The sequence below is a fragment of the Thrips palmi genome, unplaced genomic scaffold (assembly GCF_012932325.1).
Source record: "Thrips palmi isolate BJ-2018 unplaced genomic scaffold, TpBJ-2018v1 HiC_scaffold_15, whole genome shotgun sequence".
In the NCBI taxonomy this organism is placed as follows: domain Eukaryota; kingdom Metazoa; phylum Arthropoda; class Insecta; order Thysanoptera; family Thripidae; genus Thrips; species Thrips palmi.
Window position 1 is genome coordinate 2,152,848 of NW_023144624.1, and position 12,118 is coordinate 2,164,965.

General features: G+C 65.0%; 1 protein-coding gene across 7 annotated transcripts in view; it reads right to left on the reverse strand.

Annotated features, from left to right (window-relative positions):
• LOC117641525 (LIM domain only protein 3-like) overlaps positions 1 to 12,118 on the reverse strand; it is a 29,336-nt gene that overhangs the window by 16,094 nt on the left and 1,124 nt on the right. The window contains exon 2 of one of the 7 annotated variants that reach the window (XM_034378931.1): positions 11,640 to 11,707. The exons of 5 other annotated variants lie outside the window; for them this stretch is intronic. The gene's annotated coding sequence lies outside the window, so the exon portion shown is untranslated. Of the gene's footprint in view, positions 1 to 11,416; positions 11,501 to 11,639; positions 11,708 to 12,118 lie in introns of those variants that run through there. One more of the 7 variants, XM_034378932.1, reaches the window with a different exon arrangement.

The following is a 12,118-nucleotide window of genomic DNA, read 5'->3' on the forward strand; positions in this document are numbered from 1 at the left end:
ACGGCCACGGCACGGCCTCGGCGTTCGACTCCTCGCACGGGAGGGGGGGGGGGAGAGAGGCGGAGGGAGGGAGAGAGAGAGGGTGGGGCGGGCGGGCGGCTGGCCGTGATAAGATATCACTTTGGCTCTGCGTCTCGCCGGCATCCGTCCGGCCGGACCGGCCGCTAGCGCTGCCGACTGCTGCCGACTGCTGCCGACTGCTGCCGACGCCCACGGCGAGGGAGGGAGAGAGACAGAGACAGACAGAGAGGAGAACGCATGCAAAAATGGCGGCGGGGCGGCCGACTCGCCCCTCATAAATGGAGTCCGGCGATGCCAGTGAACCTCCCCTCCCCTCCCCTCCCCTCCCCTCCCCTCCCCCCCCTCCCCTCCGCGCAGGCCTGGCTCCTTGAACCGGAAACGTTCACCTCAACAAACTCGGCGACTGCGAGACTGCGAGGCGGCCGCACTGCCGTCCAATTCTTGCGAGCGGCCGAGCGGAACGCGCGCGTCCCACCCCGCCATGCCGCCCTGGCCAAGGCCCTGGCCAAGGCCCTGGCCAGCCGAACCCGTGTCCTGGCGGCCTGCCGTCCTGCGCAGGCGCGGTCATTGAAAATACGCGTCCGTCCTCAATCCCTGCAGGGGCCTGCTGCAGTGGCGCTGCGTCGCCCTGTCCCTCTCGCACTCGCGGCGGCGAAAGCGCTGTTCGGACGCGGCCCTGCCGCGTAAATCTCGAAAGCCCTTTCCAGGCGGCCGCGTGGCGGTCGGTGGCCGGCAGCAGGCCGGGCAGGCCGAGCAGGCAGCCCCCTGCCGGTCACTCAAATCGAGTGCAAACAAAAACATCAACAAGTCATCCGTTTCGGCAGCCGTAGTGGCGCGGCCAGGCGGCCAGGCCGGTGCCGGTCTGACGGCCAGGCAAGGCAGCCTTGCCAGGCAGCCCAGGCCAGGCCGGGCATGTGTGCTTGGCGGGCTTGGCGCAGGCGGTGGACAGGGCGAGGGCGGGGCGACGGGGCGGCCAGGCCACCGGTGTCCCTTTGAAATTGCTTTTCAATCCCTCCGACTTGGAGCCGACTGGAAGACAGCAGTGCCGCCGCACCGCCCTCTCTCTCTCTCTCGCTCCCTCCGCCTTGCTCCGCGCCTTCCTCGGCGTCTGCCGCTTCCCACCGCCTTTCTCAACACGCCGCCCAAACAACCCTCCGAGCCTCCGAGGCGCGCCACCGCACCGCCCCCACTCACACCTCACATTCTCATACCGCCCGTGTTTACAATTAGACTGATGCTATCTCTCTCTATCTCTCCCTCTCCTCCACCCTTCGCCAGAAGCAGTAGCCCATAGCAGCCAGGCCAAGGAGGCGGCTCCGGAAAACAGAAGAAGGAAGCAAGGAAAGAAGGAGCTCCCGGTGTTTGAACCCGAGACACTCAGCTGACGACACGCCGCTATGCGATACTGCAGCGTCTGCGCCGGGACGCAGGTGGTCGATTGGAGTTAAAGCAGCCTTCGCCCGCGTCGCCCACCCCAGCGCGGTGTTCCGCAGGGAAACGCTCACGCACACACGCACGCACGCACACACAGCATGCCGATCACACAGGCATTTGCCTACGACCGCTGGCATTGCAATCCAAGCCATGTGTTTCCGGAACCAAACGACATCGCCGATAAAATCGGAGAAGATATTAAAGAAGAGGAAGAGAGACAGACAGATCATGGGCTCCAGCTGGCGCTGCTGGCGCGCGCGCGGCCGCGACGAGTTGAATTTGAAACGAAAACCATTTCCGAGGTATTGCCGGGGCGGCCGGGGCGGGCCAAGGTGTAGCGGAAACAATATCCAGAAAGGGGCACGCACGCGGCACGCACGCGGCACGCACGCGGCACGCACGCGGCACGCGCGGGGCTTGGCTGGGCGGGACGTGGTCGGTCGGACTGCACTGCGGACAGCGACGGTTCTTTTACTTTTTGTTTTTCCTAACTTTAAGCTGGTACGTGGATTGTTGTTAACCAGGCCCCCAGCCCGTGCATTGCAGTGCTCTGGTTGGCCAGGACGCTCGCTCCGACCGGGTGCGACCAAGCAGCCAGAAGACAACCAAACGGGCAGACCGAGCAGGCAGGCAGGCCGAGCAGGCAGGCAGCCCGAACAGGCAGCCAGCTTTACAAAACGACTGCCTTGGGGAAGGTCAGGAGATAACGCGGCTCGGGACGGCCAAGCCAAGCCAGGACCAAGCCACGGCCGAGCACGACGCCCTGGATTGCTATCCAGCTTGCCAGCCTTCAAGACTTCCAGCCTGCCAGCCACCCCGCTCCATCACGAGGCCCGACGACCGGACAACGCGGTTTCACATTGTGCCACCACTTTCCTTTTAGGATGCAAACACTTGAAACGACTGCCGAAACAACGCAACGCTCCGGCTGGCCGCAACGATTTTCCCCCGCGACCGAAAAACGCCGCCTAACGCACGAAGCACGAAGCCAGGCCGAGCCGAGCCGAGCCGTGCCGAGCACCCCGTTGGCCAATTCCCTTCCAATCCGCCACCTCTTTTCATTCCATCCATCCACGCCCATCCGTCCAACAGGCTGGCGGGCTGGCGGCCGGGCTGGCGGGCGGACGGCCGGGCGGGACGGACAGACGGGCAGGCAGCAAGCCAGCAGTGGGTGAAATGTGTACGGATAAGGCGGGCATGTAAGCAAGCAACCAATTTCGGCTTGGAAATTGAAAATGGATCCCAGATGTAGATACCGCCTTGAAATACTGTCCGGGAGGAGGGCGGCAGGGGCGGCAGGGGCGGCAGGGGCGCACCCCACACGGCGCGCCGCCCCCGCGCCACCCCCGCCGCCCCCGCCACCCACTGCCTCCGTCTCCGTCTGTCTTTTTACGTCAGCCGCCTCCTTTCCTTCGCACTCCTTTCAGCGACTCGCCTTGCCTCCTCCTTCGCTTCTCTCTTTCTCCCTCGCCCACTCTCTCTGCCTCCCCTCCGCGGACCAACTGCTTGCCCTCATTGCAATTCTCCTTATTCCCCTAATACTTGTCATACCCTCACTCTCTCCATCTCTCTCGCACGCGCACACAAACACACGCACGCACACGCACGCACTCACACGCGAGCGCGCGCGCAGTCCCCCAGCCCGTCGGCCGCGTCGGCCCCTCAAGGGTGGAAAAATAACCAGAGCCAGAGTACACTCGGGGAAATAGGCAGGCTAAGCGATATCGCGTGTCGCGGCCCTTTCAGGCCTGCTGCCTGCTCGGGCTGGCTGCTCGGGCTGCCTGCCTTCTGGGGCTGCCAGCTCGGGCTGCCGGCTCGGGGAATGGGTCAAGCAGGTCGCGATTGGCCGCAGCGACGGGCTCTAATAGAGCAGAATCGAGGGAAGAGGAGCTGGACAGGGGCAGGCTGACAGGCAGACAGGCGGACGGCCAACTAGCCAACTACAGCAGCCGGTCAGACAGACAGGCAGGCAGGCAGACAGGCAGGCAGGCAGGCAGCCAGGCAGCCAGGCAGCCAGCCCTCCCCCGGCGTGGCGGTCGCGCGCCGTCTCCTTAAAAGCATCCATGTTTGTGACAGTAAAAGTCTCCTCTCCACTCCGGGGACGCGGCGGCGCGAGGCGGGGCGAGGCGGGGCGGTGGCGGCGGTGGCGGCGGCGGAGCGGCGGCAGTGTCGCGCCAGGGCCGCCAACTCGACCACTCCGCCGCGGCCGCGCGGTCGGTCGCTTGGGTCGCCTGGTCGGGCGAGGTTGGCAGCGCCGGCATCGCGATTCAAGCGCGCCAGATTCAAACGGCGGACGCGCTTCCAATAAAGCAGAGGGCAGCGCGGCCAGGCCAGGCCAAGCGCGCCCGGATGGGATTTGGCGGAATTAAACACAAACAGGGCGAGGGGGAGGGGGAGGGAGGGGGCAGATTATGCCGGAAGGGTGAAGGGGTTGCGGGGGGGGAGGGAGGGGGAGGCACAGCAACAAGTTGGGCGGCGTGCCACCTCAATAACTGTTTGACTCGCTCACTTCGATCGTTACGCCGCATTATGAGCACGCCCCGGGCGGGGCGGGGCTGGGTGCGGCGGGGTGCGGCGGGGTGCGGTGGACAGGAGAGGCGGGCCCTCTTCGCAACGGCCTTACAACCGTTTAAAACTTTCTTATTTACAGATTTTACAGCGCGCCGCCGCCGCTCCCCTCCCTTTAGTGCACTTACGTGGCGCCCCGCCCCGCCGCGCCCCGCCCCGCCCCGCCCCGCCGCGCCTCGCCACCCCTATCGCCTCGCCGCCGCACTCGGCGCGCGGTGCTGGCGGCGCTCTTCTCGTGACGCGTCGCGCGGATTCAATTTTGTTTTCGACGGATACTTTACGGCCAGGAATGGGACCGTCATGTCCCGGACAGCGCTAGCACTGCGAGCAGCGCGCTGGCGGGGTGGGCGCGGCGTGGCGGGGGATGTGCGCGTCAACCCCCCCTCCCCCTCCCGGCGGCTTCCCGTCCCATTCACTTCTCAGAGCCCCCTCGTCTCGCCGGCTCTCAGAGTGCCAGTCTTGGCGCGGCCCCGCCCCGCCCCGCCCCGCCGCGCCACCGCGATCCGCGCGAAACACACATTTCGCCACATTACGGCTGACGGCTGGAAGTCTTCGGGGTCGTCGTCGCTGCAGCGCGCTGGCGGGCAGGTTTAAAGTGGCCTGCCTGCAGTTTAGTCAGGCAGGGGGAGGGGAGGGGGTGTAGACAAACACTCGCCCCGCGCCCGAGTGGCGTTAGGGGTTGAAGATGGAAAGTCCTCGCGTTCAAACGTTGAAACGCGGCGGCCTACGGCGTTGTCCTGGTTGTACTGGTTGTACTGGTTGTACTAGTACTGCGGTGCTGGCAGTGTGGCGGTGTGGCGGTGGCGCCATGGCGGCGCAGCGCATTGGCCGTCTTTGTCGCGCAAACAATGGCACTCCGACCGTGCCGCGCCGTGCCGAGCCGAGCCGTGCCCTCCACGCAATCAGTAACTCGACACTCCGACCCCCGGCCGCCCCCGCCCCGCCCCCTCCCCGAGTATTCACTTTCCACCCCCTTTTTCGCCGATCGCGAGCGCGCCGGGAAGGTGGGTGGGGGAAGAGAAGGGGTACTCGAATCGAAGGCTACGTATCCGGGCGACAAAATAACTTGCAGTGGCCGTTGCCGCGTTGCCGCCTCCGCGAGGGCGGGCTATGGGGCGGGCTATGGGGCGGGCTGGGCGTGGCGGCCCAGACACTTCCACACACATCCAGCAGCGGCGGCGGGCGTGGCGGCGGACGGCCGGTCGGTTATCTGCAGCGCAGCCAGCAGCCAGCAGGCGGTGACCCCGGCACGGCGGCACGGCCGGCACGCCACTGGAAGTGCCTCGGTTGAGCCGCCGCCTATCTGCTGCGAAAATGCTTATCTGGACGCACGCGGCGCGCAGCCGCCAGGGGCCAGGCCGGGCCAGGCCGGGCAGGCATCGTCGTTGACTCTCTCGCACTCATGAGGCGTCCCGCAGGGGTGCGAGAGAGACAGCCCAGGCCGTCAGTCACGCTGACAGGCTAGCTCGCAACTCGATACTTTGGCAACTCCGAATTCGGGAACACATACGAGGCATCAACGCGACGCACGCGCCGCCAACCTCAACATTAAGTCTGCCCGTCCCGTCCCTCCCTGACGGGCAACGCTAGGCCCGACGGACGGGAAGTCGCCAGCGAGGCAGCCCACAGTGTGCCAGCAGGCCGGCGCCGGTGGCCAACACTCCAGAGTCGCTAAACAGGACCCGAACCGAGCATGCGACCCCGTGGGGTGACCCCACCAATGGATTCCTCGTTCGAAGAGCAATCCATTGGTGGGGTCACACGTTCGGTTCGGGCCCCATTTATCGACTCACTCAGGAGCTCAAACCGCGTCCGGGATTTTGACCGCCTACACCGGTCCTCTGGCCCACTGTGCAGCGCTGCTGACGCCTCGCCACCGCGAGAAATTTCCCGCGCCACCCTCCCCTCTTCGCGACCCCTTTCCTTCCAGAGGCTTCGAGGCATGAAAATCGGAAAGGCCGCCGGGAGGCTAAGCGAGACGAAGCACTTTGGCTGCGTCCTTGTTCTAGTCCCAATTATAACCGCCCGCGATCCTGAACAGAAGAGCTGGGGCGCGGGGGGAGGGGGCGCGGAGCAGTGCGGAGCAGGTGGCGTAGGTTTCACCCCGAGTGGCCAATCCTATTATGTTGCTAATTAACCCCCACCCCCGGCCGATCCGACTCGCCAGGCTAGCCTGGGCTGGGCTCGCCCCGCTCCGAGCGTATTTCTTGGTCCAGCGCTCGGCTCGGCTCGGCCCGGCGCTTCATCCCACCGAGCGCCACCGCCGGTTTGACTCCACTTCGGGAGTGGCTGGCTGGCTGGCTGGCTGCTGCCATAAAACAAGCGGCACCCGACGGGGCTCGAATCCGCGACCTCGCACCGCGCACCGCCACGCCCACATAAGTACGACTTGTACTACACGGCGAAGAGGGCCGAGAAGAGAGGGCTCAGCGCGCCGAGTGGGGCCTGTGCGACACTGCCATTTTCCAAAGCCTGACGAACAGGGGACACCCCCCACCCCGCGGCGCCATCACCTCAAAACTCTCTCCCGATGATGAAAACAGCGGAACGCGCCGAGGGAAGATTTATCTTCGTATTAGAAATAAGTTGCTCTCTATGTCGGCAACTTTTTAATTATTCTCCGTACAACAAAGTAGTTTCTCTCCATTAGAGAAAAATCCCATTATGCTTGTAATTAACCCCGGCCAGCAAATTTCTCGGTCGGCCGGGCCGCGCGAGCGTCGCGGGGGTGGGGGCGGGGCGGAGGCGGGGCGGGGGCGGGGGTGGAGGCGGGGGCGGGGCGGGGCGGGGCGGGGGCGGGGGCGGGGGCGGGGGGGGGCGGGGGCGGGGGCGGGGGCGGGGGCGGGGGCGGGGGCGGGGCGGGGGCGGGGGTGGAGGCGGGGCGGGGCGGGGCGGGGGCGGGGGCGGGGCGGGGGCGGGGGCGGGGGCGGGGCGGTGGAAGGGTGGGACTGGCGCCGGCAGCTTGGCCAGACTGGAGCGGTTGCCGCTGCGCTGCCTGCGCTGCCTGCAGGCTGGGAGTCGTTTCCGTCGCTCTGTCTCTCTCGCGCCTCCACGGCGCGCCCATGAGTGCGAGAGAGACAGAGACGGACTCTCGACCCGCTGCAGCGGAATGCAGCGCCCTGCGAATGACACGCTGCCAGTTATTTCGACCATCGCCCGGCCAATTATGCTGTCCGTCCATCCCCTCGCGCATGCCCGACACCGCGCGGCCCCGCTGCGCAAAAGGAGAGAGAGAGTGAGAGAGAAAGAGGACGGCACGGGCACTGCCACGCGCTTACCGATGCCGATCGCGCGGATCGAATCTCGACAACGAAAACGCGAGTTTCGCCCACGGCCGCCGAAATCCCTGAATCCGGAGACAATTTTTGGTGTTAATACGATGGTGCTAATTATTCATCGTGCCCATTGGAGAGGAATTCTCATTATGTTAGTAATTAAACTTGGGCGCGCGGGGCGGCGGGGGGCGCGGCCGGGGCGGAGGGGGAGGGGGCAATATAGAGGGCGCGGCTACGCGGCCCCAGTATCAATCATTAGCCTCAACCCTGATAGATAAGCACCGCCTTCCACGTTATTCATAACGCCTTTTGATCCGCGAGGCGGCCAGAGGCGGCCTCTCACAGCCTTCTCCACTGCGCGCTGCCAACGCGTCCGACAGCGTGACTTTGCCCGGAAGGGGGCGCTTTTGGCAATCAGTGCACCACTGTAAAAAATAAAGTTCAGTCAAAATGACTGACACTTTTCACTTCCCTTGCTGGGGTCTTCCTTTCATGAATATTCGGTGTTACCATCTCCTAGGAAACCAGCTAAATTTTATGCAATTTGATTTTTACGTTTTTGGACATTGACTAGGACTAGACGTATGATAATGTCTTACATCCAACTGATTTAAACATTTCAGGAGTGCATCAGATCAGTTGCCGTCAGGCAGCGTCAGGTTGAGGTTACGCGAAGTTGTGTTCAGTCGCCCCGCTTGTTACTGTCCCGGACGGGCCGACGGACCACCTACGCCCTGAGGCCTGATTGTTGCTGATGGCCGTCCGAGCCGCGAAAAAACGCGTTGGGCGTCCTCGAGGCCCTCTCGTCGGAGCCTCTCCCGTCCTGCCAGTCTTTCCACGTCTTTCCACGGCGGCACGCCTTGGGCACGCCCAGGCATGCCGAACCACTGGCGGTGGATCACCGCGTTTGCGACGCCGCTGGTGGCTCCGCGTGCTGCGCGCCCCCGCGGCCCCGCGAACCTCGGCCCACGGCCCCACGGCCCCACGGCTCCGCGGGTGCCTCCAGTGATATGAGATTCCGGAGATATGAGTCTTCGCCAGCGCGGCTCGGAATGCCTACACCGTAATGTTTATATCCGAGGAATGCCCCGCGAGGTCCGGCCGTCCGGCCGCAGTGGCAGAGGGCGGCCCATCCGTCTGCGTCTGTGTGTGTGTGTGTGTGGGTGGGTGTGGGAGTGTGTGGGAGTGTGTGGGTGTGTCGCCGTCCGTCGTCGAGCGTCGCAGTGCGCATTGCCACCTCCCTGATGGACTCGTCACAGCGACAGCCATCTATGACCGCATTAACATACCACACTGCAGAGTGTGGCTGCAGATATTTCACCAAGCGCACATGTTTGGTCGCCAGTAAATACTAAACTTCGTTTCCAAACAGGCGTCATCGTCGACATGAACCAACACCGACTCTTTGCAAATTCGTTCCCGCTTCGCGCCTCGCCCGTCTCCACCAGCGTGCGGCGACCGTCGCGACGGATTGCGACTACCTCTCCGCCTGGAAGCTGCCTGGAGCACTCAACCTGCATCCGTCCCCCGCCGCTCCGCGTGTGTGGCTCCAGGTGACACCGGACCGTGGGCTGGCTCCGAACAGCGCCAGCGTCGCGCCGTCTCTCTCTCGCACCCGTACGGCACGCGGCGCGAGTGCGAGAGAGACAGAGCGATGAGAACACTGCTCGGAGTCAGCCCACGGTCCCGCTGAGTGATTCTCAGCTCGCTTCCATGAATAAAGTAGTGGCCGCTGTGACAACCGCCACGCCCCGCCACGCCCCGCCACGCCCCGCCACGCCGTGGCGCGCCGTGCCTAGTGAGTGGATGACCGGCTGAGCCAGTCTGTGGCCCTAGTCCATCAGTATATTGCTCTCCTGTATACTTCATGAGAGGGTGTGTATGGGGTGTGGCGGCGCGGGCACGCCGCAGGCACGACCCCAGGAGGGGCCCTCCTCGGCCCTCCTGCAACCCCTGCAGAGTGGGCAACCTTTCTTCCAGATACTTCCATGATTCACCTGCCGCCGCCCCGCGCCGCCCCGCGCCGCCCCGCGCCGCCAAAACGGAGGGGAAGGGGACCAAGGGAACGGCGAGCGAGCAGTCAGACGAAAATCCGCGCGACAAAACGAGCGCGGCGGCGGGTATCGAACCGCTGTCACTTGGGAAAGGGGGCGGGCGCAGGCGGCGGCGCTGCAGCGCGTTGTCGGCGTTGGCGGGAAAGGGATCGGACGGGCCGAGTCGGGCCGGGCCGCGGGCCCCACCAAGGGCCCCACCACTGCACGGCCACAGAGGGCCGCCGAGGGCCGCCTGGACCGGAGACTGGCGGCGGCGCGGCAGCGCGGCAGATTAGATTGGACGCCTTGCCGACCGCGCCTCGCGCCTCACCGCACTGCACGTCGCTCGGTGTATTATTCATAGAGGACGGAGAAATAGAGCGGCGCGGCGGCGACTCGACATGACGGAGAAGCGCCAAAAAACACTCTCCTAATTGCGGGGAGAGGCGCGCCCGCCTGCCTGCCTGCCTGCCCGCCTGCCCGGCTCGCCCCACGAGACCTGTCGGCCCGCGGCGCAGCGGCCAGGCAGCGCGGCCAGGCAGCGCCACGCCCCGACACACCGGAGTGCGGTGCAGCGGGGCCAAGCGGCGGGTCGGGGCGGTCGGGGTCGCTCCAGCCGGCTTGCCTTTGCTTCCGCGCAGCACGGCGACGCCGCGGTCGGTCCGTCCGACAGACTCTGTCGGTCGGCCCGGGCGCCACCGGCCACGCGGTTTAAGAACGCAACCCCGCGCTACACCACGGCGTGCGTTCATTTTTACGACACTCCATTTTATGACATGGCGCCCTAAACGGGATAGGCCGTCGGCAGCAGGCCGACTCCGGGCGGGAGGTCAACCTGCCTCTCTCGCGCCCACGCGTCACGCCCCCCGAGTGCGAGAGAGAGGCCGCCCTCTCGGAGTCGGCCTGCTGCGCCTCGCCCCGCGCTTGCTTGCCCCTGCTTGGCCCTGCTTGGCCTAGAGATGTGCGCTGACCGGTCACGACGCCGCCGCCGTCGAAGGCAGCCGCGCCGCCGCCGCCGGTCCATACGGTCGGCGTAATCGGCGCGAATGAAACTTTTGGTGCTGAAGGTCTTAGATCACAAAATACCTCGAAAACCTGAAGTTTCCTTGAGCTAAACGCGTTTTTCTGGCAAAAATGAGCCACCCTGTATTCGTCTTACCTTCCCCTCCCCTCTCTCCGCTTTGGCGACGTAGTTCATTAAGATGCCGAAAAACTAACACGAAGAAAGTAAATGGTCTTTTACGTATTTAACGTATATATTTGTTAATAACTTCCTCTACTTGAGCACTTCTATCATTTTTAACATGTGATTGACAAAATTTTGAGACCCTATTGTTGGTAAAATCAAAATTTCTTTCACGCCGAATACGCCGATTACGCCGCCGCCGCCGGCCTTAAATTGGCCAAGCGCCGCCGCCGATCAAATTAGGGTCGGCGCACACGTCTAGCTTGGCCTGCTTGGCCTGCTCCGGCGGCGACGCCTGCACTGGCCTCCAAGGCGAACATCGCTTCGGCCGCCGTCTCCCTCGAACTCAAGCGGGTTGCTCCGTAAATGTGCGAGAGAGACAGCGTCGAAACGCTCTTCGAAATCATTCTCCTGGGCTGGCCCTGGGCTGGCCCTGGACTGGGGGTCTGCTGAGGGACGGAGGACCGAAGAGCGAAGGCCGAAGGGAGAAGGCAGGCAAAGCGGGGGTCCTCTGGGGGTCTCTGCCTCTGGGGGAACCGCAGCGATTGCAAAAGCCCTCATTTCCGGCAGAATACACCGAGGAGTGAGTGTCATAATCCCCAGCCAGCGGCATCGCCCAGGAAAAGAAAGAAGAAGAAGGAGAGGAAGACGGGCGCGGCGGTTTGACGCGCTCCGCCCGGGCCATACCCACTCCAATTAGGCTCTCTATCGACTGGATCGCAGCCACGGCGTGGCGGGGCGGGGCGGGGCGGGGCGCGGCGCGCTGCCATCAAAACCACCCACGCCACACCGCGGCGCGAAAACTGCACTACAATAAGGGGCGGGGGGTGCAGGCAGGGTGTAGGGGCCGGTAGGGGCGGGGGGCGGCCCGTCACAGAATCCTTGACAGAAGCACTCACCTAATTGTTCCGGTGGCGTCGCGGTAGTTACAGAAGCAATCATGTGGATTGCCTCGCCGGTCTCGCCACTCACGGCACGTCGGGGGTGGGGGAGGGGAGGGGGGAGGGGAGAGGGGAGGGGGAGGGCCTCCTCAGGGGTGGCTGGCTGGCTGTCTGGCTGTCTGGCTGGCTATGGTGTGCGCGCTGGCGTCGATGGCGGGCTTGTTTGTTCTCATTCACTCACATCGGCGGTGTTGGCACCACTGGCGGCACTAGCGCGGTCCTATCGCCGCCCGCCACTGTACTGCGGCACTGCGGGCACAAAAAGATACGACGAATTGGCGCGGGCTGCCGGGCTGGCACGCCGGAAACGCGAACGGGGCGGACAGGACGACGACGGAGGCGGAGACGGCGGAGACGGCGAGGGCAGGTGGACCGCCTCGCCTCGCCTCGCCTCGCCTCGCCGCGAGCACCGCGATGATGAGGGGGAGGGACGCGCCACTCGGCCCCGAGTCAATTACCAAGCAGATCCAACGTGACGCGAGGCTAGACGGAGACGCCACGCGACGCCACGCCATGCGATACGCAGCGGCTCTGGTCCCGCCCAGCCAGCAGGCCCAGCAGGGTGCCAACTGCCAACCAAACCGAGCTGAAAGAGCGTCAGCGCCGCCGGGACGGCCGGGACGCCGGCCTAGCGCAATGCGCTACCACTTAGCTCCGGGT